This window comes from Ixodes scapularis, unplaced genomic scaffold (assembly GCF_016920785.2).
Source record: "Ixodes scapularis isolate PalLabHiFi unplaced genomic scaffold, ASM1692078v2 PGA_scaffold3__209_contigs__length_174095766, whole genome shotgun sequence".
In the NCBI taxonomy this organism is placed as follows: Eukaryota; Metazoa; Arthropoda; class Arachnida; order Ixodida; family Ixodidae; genus Ixodes; species Ixodes scapularis.
Genome location: NW_024609868.1, coordinates 21,593,041 through 21,604,107, shown reverse-complemented (window position 1 = coordinate 21,604,107; position 11,067 = coordinate 21,593,041).

The following is an 11,067-nucleotide window of genomic DNA, read 5'->3' as shown; positions in this document are numbered from 1 at the left end:
AATATTTTCATTTTCTAACGTCACAAATGCGTTTCCTTTTCTTCGGGAATCTCTAACACATAAAGACACGTTACGCACACTACAAGCATCAGGTGAACATATATCGAGCGCATACACAGGCATCGCACATACAAACATCAATACAACAGCACCCTACCCCGATCACTACTCCCAAGCCCTGCGTTTCCGTCTTCTATACTGGTCGTTTTGAAAGTACGGAATGTTTCGGTGACTCCCTAAGCAATAAAAAAAAATATTCCGAACATGTTCATTTTTTCCCAGCAATGTTATGCATCTGAGACTATTTTTAATGGCTCAGGAGATGAATCTCTTATTAAAAAGAAAACGCTCGATCATGCCGTAATTATTTGAAAGCCAATAAATCGGGCCGCTCCAATATGGTTCCAAGCCATGAGTTTATTTTCCCGCACGGCCCTTCGTAGCCAGTATTTATATTGTAGTGTTTGGTTTTCTATTTGTGCTGTTCGCGCACGGCTGCAATTGCCGTCTTGAATTCATCTTTGTAGAGCGGATATTCACTCAGCTGAAAGTGATGCTTCACGGGCAGAGAAATCGCTTTTCGATCAACTTGAATGCAATCAAAGCCGCGACTTGCGGCAACTGTTAAGTGTACGGAGCTACGCCGTTGCGAGCTCGAAAACTTCTAGCGCTCATCCCAGCGCGCCACTTGGAGGGCAGTTTCTACAGGAACCGTAATATATTTAAACAGTACAATAAAGGATAGCGTTTTTCTCGATTTTACTTGTTTTTTTTTTTATGCTAAATTTCCATTGTAAATATACGTACTTTCCGTCATACTTTCGTACTGGGCAGTCTTTTCCCCAGAGCGCAATCGCTCTCGGAGACCGACAGTCACATTGGCCATTGTACGATAGGAGCTTACCGTTCAGACCAGCGTTCCAACATGACTATCCACACGTCTATCAACTGCACCTAATCCCTCAAGTGGTTTTAAACTCTTTAATGTAAAGCGGAATGTCATCCTGCGACACTCCGCCCCCTCCGATCACGGCCCGACCAGCGGCATCAATGCCCGACAGTTTACGTCATCTCATATTGTTGTTACACCACTGATACGCGAACACACGGTCACATCGGCGATAATTCCAGTCTTCTGTTCACAACCCACAACACTGCCATCACGATGTCGCTGACACGCAGAAATACAGAACCACGTTGACGATGTTGCTGACACGCAGAAATACAGAATCACGTTGAACGCCGGTTGGCACTCGGCACGGGACAACAGAACCAAACTCAGCACGGAGGGCACCCAGGCAGCCGGCAGGAAAACCTGCCTGCCTTGGACGCAGTTCCCGCGATTTCCATAAGGTCGAAAACGTCGACACAGTTCCTCGTGTTTTCGCTGCTGTAGTTCCGCGTGTGTCCCGCAAATCAGAGACGGCCGTCTTACCCAGTGTATGTACCGCTGCTGGCACTGCTCCGGAACTTCGCTGTTTCTAGCGGCTTCGTTAGCTCGTTTGATAAAATTGGTGGTAAAAACGTCAATGCAACCGAAATGCTCTGCACGTTTGGACTAGAAGACGGAATTACATGCGGCCTTCGCTGCCGCTGAAGCTCAATCAACTCAACATCAATTTATTAAACAACGTATGCGATAGGCTCAAAAAACGAAACCGAAAGAAGATGAGTCGGGAGGGCGAAAGCTTTCTCCGGTCTGGCTGCAGAAGGAGGAATACGTCTCGGTGAATAATAAGGACTTTAATTTTCCTTTCATCGGTCTGGGTTTGTTTATGTCTGTTTTAGTAAATAAAAAAAAACCGCTTTTCTGGGGATCGCACCTTTGACCACTTGGTCAGTAGCGCGATGTTTTACCCCTGCGCCAACTGAACAAGAAGGAACTCGCCCTCCTCCTTTCATCTGAACTGCCGTTCCTTCCTTCTCTGGGCAACTGGTCCGCAACAAGGAGGAACAGTCGCTATTGCCACCTTTCTTCTTTTTTTCTTAGAGTGTTGTTTCTAAGCGATCTGGACCCTTCACTGTTACAGCTCGAGTAACCAAAATACACGGAAACTGCATGCGGTTTGTCTAATGATGACCAACTTGCCGTCTTCCGCAAGCCTGGTCCCCTTCACATAATAAGGATGGGGGTGTTGTGAGGGTGTGGGTTGTGAGGGTGTGGGCTATGCGTGCGACGGCCACGCACAGAACATAGGCGCTAGCGCGACACAGGCCATGCTCGGCGCGGAGTTCACGTCCTGCCCAGCGGGTGGCACATCGAGGCATTGTTGCTCACGGGGAACAATGTGACGGGACAGCAGAGCGTGCGCCATGTCGGCCAAGAAGAGAGAAGAAGGAAGTTATGACTCAAACGGTTGGAAGATAGCGCATGTGGAGTGAATTTATGTAGAACAAACCCCTAGACAATAACAACGCTTTTTTGTTATACTTTGACGTGCAGTTGCTGCACTTATTTGCAATATTTTCATCAAAACGTTGTATTTCTTCTAATTATGCATTTGGTTTTTGTGAATGTTATACCCTATGTGCAGTTGTTCTTATTTGTAACGTCTCAAAACTTTGAATTTATCCTCCCTCCTTCCACCTCTTTTTACGCAATGTTCTCTTCAAAAAGGGTAAGGTATTTAAGTGAATAAATAGTTAAAATGAGAAGTCCGAAATGTGTCAGCTTGCGATGCACTAACACTATCGTACTTCTCCTATCGTCATATGCTTGCCGCGTATTATTCCATCACTCTACAGGGTGCCGAAATCTTTCCGTAAATAAATTATGACTGAAAACATAGCCACGTTTCCCATCTCGTGCCACGCAGATGTAGATCTAGGCCAATACCGGGTGTCCCACATAACGCGCCCTGATTTTTTTAAAATTAATTTTTATAGGCCAGTTAGGGTTGGGCAGAAATACTGAAAAATGTATTTGGAAATACAAATACCGGGATACATGAAAATTGTAGCTAAAATACTGATACTCCAATGTATCTGTAAAAATGTATCCCCGATACGTACCGAAAATACACTTTAAAAAGTGGCAAAAAGCCTTTTGAAAGACAAATACAGAAATACATTTTAGTGAAGGCAGAAATACAAACACTGAAATACTGACACTGCAATACATCTTTCAAATTTTTTGAGACGCCAACTGAGATTAAGCTTGAAGTTCGAAGTGGAAGTTTTTGATCCCGAAGTTACTTTCCCACAGGCTTGTCACTTCGCCTTGGAGGTAGCGGTTCCGGATGAAGAGGAGTTTTCAATGGGCTCAAAAAATGTTTCATCAACGATTGACCGCGGTCTCTTCCCTGACATCCTGTCTGTCTGACGAGTGACGAGAAAAGACTTCGAACTCTAAATAAATTATGTGCCGCCCTTATTCCCATCAAAACGTCTCCACACTCCTCTCCAATAAGGGCGTCCCTTTCAACAGTGATCACATGACGTCGCCGTAAAATCAACTGGCCTTATTGCATCTATAGTTATGACCTTGAACATGAAACTTTAATCATACTGCTGTATGAAAGGACAACACGTTATTTCGTTGTCGGTGATTTCGTTGGAGATCGTGCAGGTAGTTGCATTTTGGAATTTCGAGAATAGTGAACCACCTGAAGCATCCTGGAACATATGTCTTCTGTTACGGTTGGAAAAAAATGTAACGGTGGCATCGCTTTTGTGATGGTCTTTCCTGTCGACCCGCCGACGCTATGACGTGTGAATGGCAGTCCTCCAGTTTCGCCTAGCGTCATCCAAACAGAAACCCTCGTGGATTGCGACCTGAGATTGCCGGCACAGGTGCGAGCTCTCCGAGAAACAGCAAGCTCGAGACGAGTCGCAGGTGTGCGAGGTCTGCGTCAGCACAGCGAGGCCACGTCTGGTCTCCTTCCGAAGTGGAGTGTTGAGGACACGCCACCTGAGGTCCACGTACACGGCGGGGATGGACGGTACATATCAGCTATGCGGCCAGGAGGGGGAGACAGCCAAACATATCATAATGGAGTGCCGAGAGCTGAGGCCGCTAATGCCACCAGATCTGGTGGATTATGCGGTTGCACTGGGGCTGAAGAGGTTGGGACCCACACCATCGACAGGGCGGGAGCAGACGACGCAGACGACGTGCATCGATGAAGTGGGAAGTCGAGGCCATGGTGGCCAGCGCGGGCAGCGGGAAGATGTCGGCGGCCTCGGGGTGGTTGAAATCACAAAGCGAAGATTGGAGGACTGGTGGGGGAAAACTGTGAGGAGGGGGGGGGGGGGGGGGGCAATGGCAATCAACATTGTAAAACCCGAGACGTAGGACAAAAGGAGAAGAAAAAAGGGGACAACACAGATTGACACCTGTGTCTGGGTTGTCCCCCTTTTCCTTCTTTTTTTGTTCTACGTCTCGGGTTTTACAATGTTGAAAGTTCACCAGCTCGCTTGCATCTTCTCTGTAATTTCTGGCAATCAAACTTAGTTTTTTTTTTTTTTTTTGGCTAGATCTAGTTTTGTTAAAACTGTGATCGCCCGATACAATGGGTTAAGCCACCATATCCGTATCCGTATCCGTAGCCGTAGCAAAACAGCGGGTCACGTTCACCTCGACTGATGACGTACCCTTGAGCCGTGCAATATTACGGGCGCAGACGCATTCGGATATGTGATGAACTTCAGGGCGTGAGTCATCCAACTATTTCAAGTCAACCACCATCAGGCTCGTTCTGCAACGGACTGTGACTTAGATTTCCCGGCTGGGTGTACTACGTACGCTAAGGCAAGAGAGTCGGTTAGCAGCGGGCATTGGATGCCAGCAAACAATGACCCATGAGATCCCTACCTTGGGACCTGTGGCAGAAGATGCCCCGACTCCACTCTTGGCACGCTACCGGGTTCGAGTCCCCGATAACGCAGCATTTTTCAGAAAAGAAAGATAGTTGGGAGAATCGAAAGGAACCTTGGTCAGCACAGTAACAATGCCCCATCATCTCCTTTGAGGGGGGGGGGGGGGGTATTTCTCAGGAAGTGTAACGAAATACATTTCATCCTGATTGTATCGCGATACAAAGAAACATTCCAAATGTATTTCGATACAGGAATACAGCTACTGGTGGAAAGTGCATTGCAATGCAGAAATACAGATACGAAATGAATTTCTGAAATACTATCGTGATACATTTGTATAGCGATCCTGCCGCGCGCGCAGCTGACCAAGTAGGCAGCGCGCGCGCGGCCTAACGGTTATTGTACCTGGCTTCCACGCGAAAAGCCAGGGTTCGATTCCTGGGAGCGGCGCACCTTTTTGTTTATTCTCACAGACTAGTATTCTGGTAAATTCTAGAATCTTGTTTGAGGTCCGAATGTTCTACGCGTCGAACTTTCTCCAGAAGCCCACGCATGTAGTACATAAGGGGCTCCGCGTGGCAAGCCGGAGTCAGTTTCGCCCCAGCGTTCGACTCTGCTGTTACGCCGACTTCGACGCCGGCGGCGCTCTGTTTTTATCTTTTGTACCCGTTTATTTTTGGCACCAGTTCACCAGATTAAACGTTTATTTTTTTCTGTTTATTTATTGTCCTTTTGGTCACCACCCGTGACAATACTACCCAACCCTGATGCCAATGAAGCCGACTGTATGTTGTTACCAAGTGTCTTGCGAGAGCTGCAGTATCTTAAAGTAGGTTTGATTAATAAAAAAATTTTTATTTATTTATTTTTTATTTATAAATACTGTTAACCCTTGCCAGGGTCATTACAGAGAGGGAAAAACAACAAAACACATTACCTAACATCTTTCACAACAATAGTACACGTCAAGTAGGCTCTCAAATTCACGAACATTTTCCCTCTCAACAATATAACTAGGCAATGTATTCCAGGATTCAATCACATCAGGAAAAAATGAGTATCGAAAAACATCAACACGGGCATTGAACGGCTCAATGGCTAGGTTGTGATTTAATCGGTCACTTCGTTTACATGGTAGTTTTACATAGCTGTCCTTATTAATCTTAATTTGTCCATGGATGAGTTGTAAAATCAATATCAGTCGATGTTTTTGTCTCCTTGTCTCCAGTAGCTCTAAGTCGCATGAGTCTAACATTGATGTAACCGAATCTGTTCATTTATATTTAGCACAAACAAAGCGGACAGCTAATCTTTGAATTCTTTCTAATTTGGACTTCAAGACTTTCTGATGTGGACTCCAGACAGCCGACGCATATTCTAGAACTGACCTCGCGAATGTTTTGTAGGCAATTAACTTAACGTTCTTTGTTGCGTTGTGCATATTTTTCCTTAAGAAGAACAATTTCTTTTGAAGCCTCAGAGCACACGTTTTCCACATGTTTTCGCCAGTTTAGATCATGGGTTATGGTCACTCCTAAATATTTAAAACTATTTACATTGTTCAAGAACTTATTTCCAATGTTATACCTAAAACAAAGTGCACGCTTGTTTTTAGTTATATGAGTAAATGTGGATTTAGTATAGTTCATTTCCATGTCCCACTTTTCACACCACATGTTCAAAGCCTGAAGGCTACGACTGATTTTAATTTGCTCATTCACATTTGTGACTACCGAATAAAGTAAACAATCGTCGGCAAAAAGCTTCATTTCTACGCCTGGCTCTACAATGCTAGCAATATCGTTGATGTACAACAAAAATAATAAGGGTCCCAACACAGATCCTTGTGGGACACAAGAAAACCTCCAACGAACAAGACATACAATCGTCAACACGCACCACCTGCTTGCGATTGATCAAATAAGCCTCAATCCATTCTAATATTGTAGAGCTAATACCGGTTTGTCGAAGTTTGAAGAGTAATTTATTATGAGAAACCTTAACAAAAGCTTTTGCGAAGTCTATACAAATAACATCTATCTGCTTCTGGTCGTTTATTGCTAACGAAAAATCGTGAATAGTTTCGACTAGCTGCGTAACAGTGGAAAGATTGCTTCGAAACCCGTGTTGATGCGGGTAAAGCAACTGGTTCTTTTCAAGAAAAATAATAATATGTTTTGCTATATTGTGCTCCAGAAGCTTACATGACACAGAGGTAAGAGACACGGGGCGATAATTATTCACGATTGCTCGGACTCCGCCTTTAAAAATAGGTATTACGATTGCACTACGCCAATCTTGTGGTAGTGAGCGAGTTTGCAAAGATTTCTGAAAGATAGCTTCTAGATAAAATGACACCCACTCGGCATATGGTTGCAAAAATGCAGTCGGTATTTCATCAGGCCCACTAGCCTTCTTTACATCCAACTCTAGCAACTGCTGAAATACGCCCACCCGAGTTATTGAAAAATCTTCCATGCAGCACGGGAATGAATTAAATTGTTCACCGTCGTAGCTATTACCCTACCATTGTCTTTCGAAAGAACAGACTGAAAAAACGTAATTGAAGCAGTCTGCTATTTCCTTCCGTTCTGTAACCCGCTTGGTTGCGGTTTGAACATGATCGATGCTTTCTTTCTTCTCACTAAAAAAACGCCAAAATTTTTCTGGCGATGTTTTCAGGAAGATGCCAAGTCTCCGATTAAAGAACTGTTGCCTAGATTCATTTAATGCGGTTTTCAAATTACGACGGACCTGAGATATCTGGTCTTTACTATATTTTCTTTTCCGTAATCTATTTATTTTACGCTTCATGTGAATAATCTTACGATTAATCCACGGGTTTTGTTGTTTTTTTTTTTCTTTTTAAAGCGAGTCGGAATAAATCTGTTTACACAATGATTTATAACTCCTTTAAAACGCTGCCACAGTTCCTCCACGGACTCACAATCGCAGGCAAGCTGGAACTGGCTAAATGAACATTGCAAAAAATCGATTACAGAAGTGTCATCCGCTTGAACATAATCTTTGATTGGAATAGGAACAAAGGGTCGCTTACGATTTCCTATACTATGCAATATGTCCATAGCAATCATCTTGTGATCTGATATTCCTTCTTCAACGGAGATTGTGTAATCACCCACTCTCTGGGATATAAACAACAAGTCCAACAGTGACCGGGACTCAGGAGTTACTCTCGTTTCCTCGTTCACAATTTGCCTTAGATTGTGAGAAATCAATATTTCCAACAATATTTCAGCACTGGAAGTCTCCACGTGCCCAGGGGACAAAGCTTCCCAATCTATGTGAGGTAAATTAAAATCACCGGTCAGTATTAATCTTGTAGTACTTTTCACATGAGCGCACAAGAACAAATTCAACTTATCCAAAAACTCTGGCTGAGTAACAGGTGGCCTGTACACTACACCAACAAGATACACATTGTTCGCAAAAGTAATTCTACACCACACTGTTTCGTTAAGATTGCAATGAACCAAAACAGCCGAGACAGAGCTTTAACTATAATAGCTACACCGCCAACACGAGAGTCTCTATCCCATCTGAACATTTGGTAACCAGGAGGAATAATGCAGTTATTAGGCACATCCTTGTTCAACCATGTCCCTGTTAATAACACAACGTGAGGACTTCGTGCTAATAAAAGATATTCTAAGGCTGAAGTTTTATTGGCGATACTGCGCGCGTTAAGCACTAGAAGGCGTAGCTATGCTCCTGTGGGAGTGCCTTGGGAACCAAGACGACTATCTAAAGCTGGAGATGACCGTGTACCACCTGAGGCGTCATTTTGGCGATATTCGTGACATAGGGACCGCTCATTTTGGCCATGGTCCCATACGTAAAACTGGTCGTTTACTTTCAGTTTGTCATGGACCAAGGTGACACTTTTGCCATTGTTCCTGTCAACTGAAGCGCTTGCCCACAGCTTTTTACGCACTTCCACTATTTCTTTCGGATAATCGTTGCTGATCCTAATTTGGCTTCCTTTTAGCTTCCGGCAGTTCCTCAGCACCTGCTCTTTTTCCCTTGAGTCATAAAATCCTAGAATTACAGGCCTATGACTTCCTGGCTTCTTCTTGCCTAAGCGATGTAACCTTTCTACCGTCTGTACTTGAACTACTAGCGTTTCCCGAAAGAGCGTGTCTACAACCGCCGCTTTCAAGGTTGTCTTGGATTCCCCATTCTCCTCAAGAAGACCAAATACTAAAAGGTTGTTCCGTCGGCTTCGGGTTTCAAACTCAATCAGCTTTTCAGCTTGTTGCCGAACAAGGTTCTCTAGACTGTCTACTCTCCTGTTCAAGTCCTTAATTGAGTTAAGACTAATTACCTCATTTTTTAAATGTTGCATTAAGAGCCGGAATGTCAATGGGAAAGTTGTAGAGCTCCTTGAGACACACCCGCATTAGCTGTTTGTAATGTGATATCGTTCACGTGCTTTTAATTTTCTGACCTGTAAGAAAGCTTGTGAAGCATGACGAGATACCCTGTGATAACGCGCCCTCCCCATAACGCATTCAATTTCAATTGTCACGGCCTTTCTTTATAGGCTGGACGCGAAAAAGAAAAACGAAGCACGCAAGACGCTTGCACCACGCTTTATTTCTTTCGCAAACAAAATCCTTTGTTTTATTACCTGGTGTTTCAGCGAAAGCTTTGAGAAGTTGCTAACGATAAGGCCGTTAAAGAAAAACAAAAACAAAAAAACTGGAAGACGTTTACAATCCTCTGTAAAGCCGAATTAGAGCGGAGCTCTTGAGGAGGAGAAGAGGGTACGGAAAGGAGGGTATGCCCTTTCTCCTCCTCCTCCCTTCCCCTCCTCCATCCTCCTTCCCTTTTCCTCCCTCCCTCCTTTCTCGTTACGTCACGCATGAAGACCTCGTGAAGGTCGTAACCTTCACGAGTGACCTTCAGGTGACCTTCACTGTGAAGGTGGGGAATTTCGTCGTGACCTTCACGAGTGACCTTCGCGACCCTCGTGACGTCACACGTGACGCTACATGTAACGTTATTATGGGAAACGTCTCAAGAAGCAACGCGCTGTTACGCCGACGGCGACGGCGACACCGCTCAAGTTGGAAACGGGCACCTAAGAGCTGCACTCTAAAAATTTAGAAACCGCCTTTAGGCGGCGGGGGCCGCTAAGAATTGCAAACGATATAAAAATTCGCTATATAAATAAATGAAACTTGCTAATTAACTTTCTAATTAGCGACGTTTAGGTCCAAGTTGCAATTAGAATTTGGGTGGCCTCCACCATGGAAAGCTAAAGCAATTTACGAAAAGTAAAAAGAAGCAACTGGTTAAAGATATTAGCCATCAGTTTCCGCTGCAATGGGTATGATAAGACGGATGCATGCAATTATATCGAATTTCGGAAATCAAACCCATGTTCAGTGCAAAGTTAGTTGGCAAATATCTCTAAGCCTGTTGCTTTTTTTTTACCTTACGTAATTTGCTTTAGCATTTCATAGTGGTAGCCTTCAAAATTAGAATTGCAACATGGACCTAAAAGTCGCTAATTATAAAGTAAGTTAACACCTTTTCGTAAATTAGATAGCGAATTTGTATATGTTTGCACTTCCTTGTGTTCCCGCGGCTAAGAGTTAGCTTTTAATTTTTTTCGACGGCTTTTTTTTACGATTTTATGAACGCTTTCGAAAAAAAAACGGTATAAACATCGTTGTAAATACGTTTTCTTACGGCCAACAACCTCGCTATGGTCACAAAGGGGAAGTTGACCCCACATCATGCACAGGCACTGCTATTTTCGCAAGAGAATAGGTAAAAATTTGATCGCATGTAAAATAAATTATTTAGTCAATTTCGGTTTGTTTCCTTGATTAAAGTCGATATTTGATGTGATTACAATTATTTGGTAGTCGCGCATCTCTACATAATTTTCTAATGAGCTAAAAGTGATGGATCACCTTTTTTTTTCATCCTACAAGGTTATTCGACACAGCGGAAATAAGCTCCGCAATAGGCGCCATCCTGCCTTTATGTTTAAAAAGAATGGCGTCTCTATTGAATTATGGTTGGAGCTTATTTTATTCTATGTCACCCCCTAACCAGGCAGAAAGCTGCCAAAGCTTTACTTGAATATGGCTGTTAGTGTTTTATTTTCTCTCCCCCGCTGCATTAGCAGGCCAGGAGGGTTTTATTCTCGAAGGGATTCAAGAAACAGCAGAACGACGGTACTGACATCATCAAACTACTCGGTGTAGATCATTT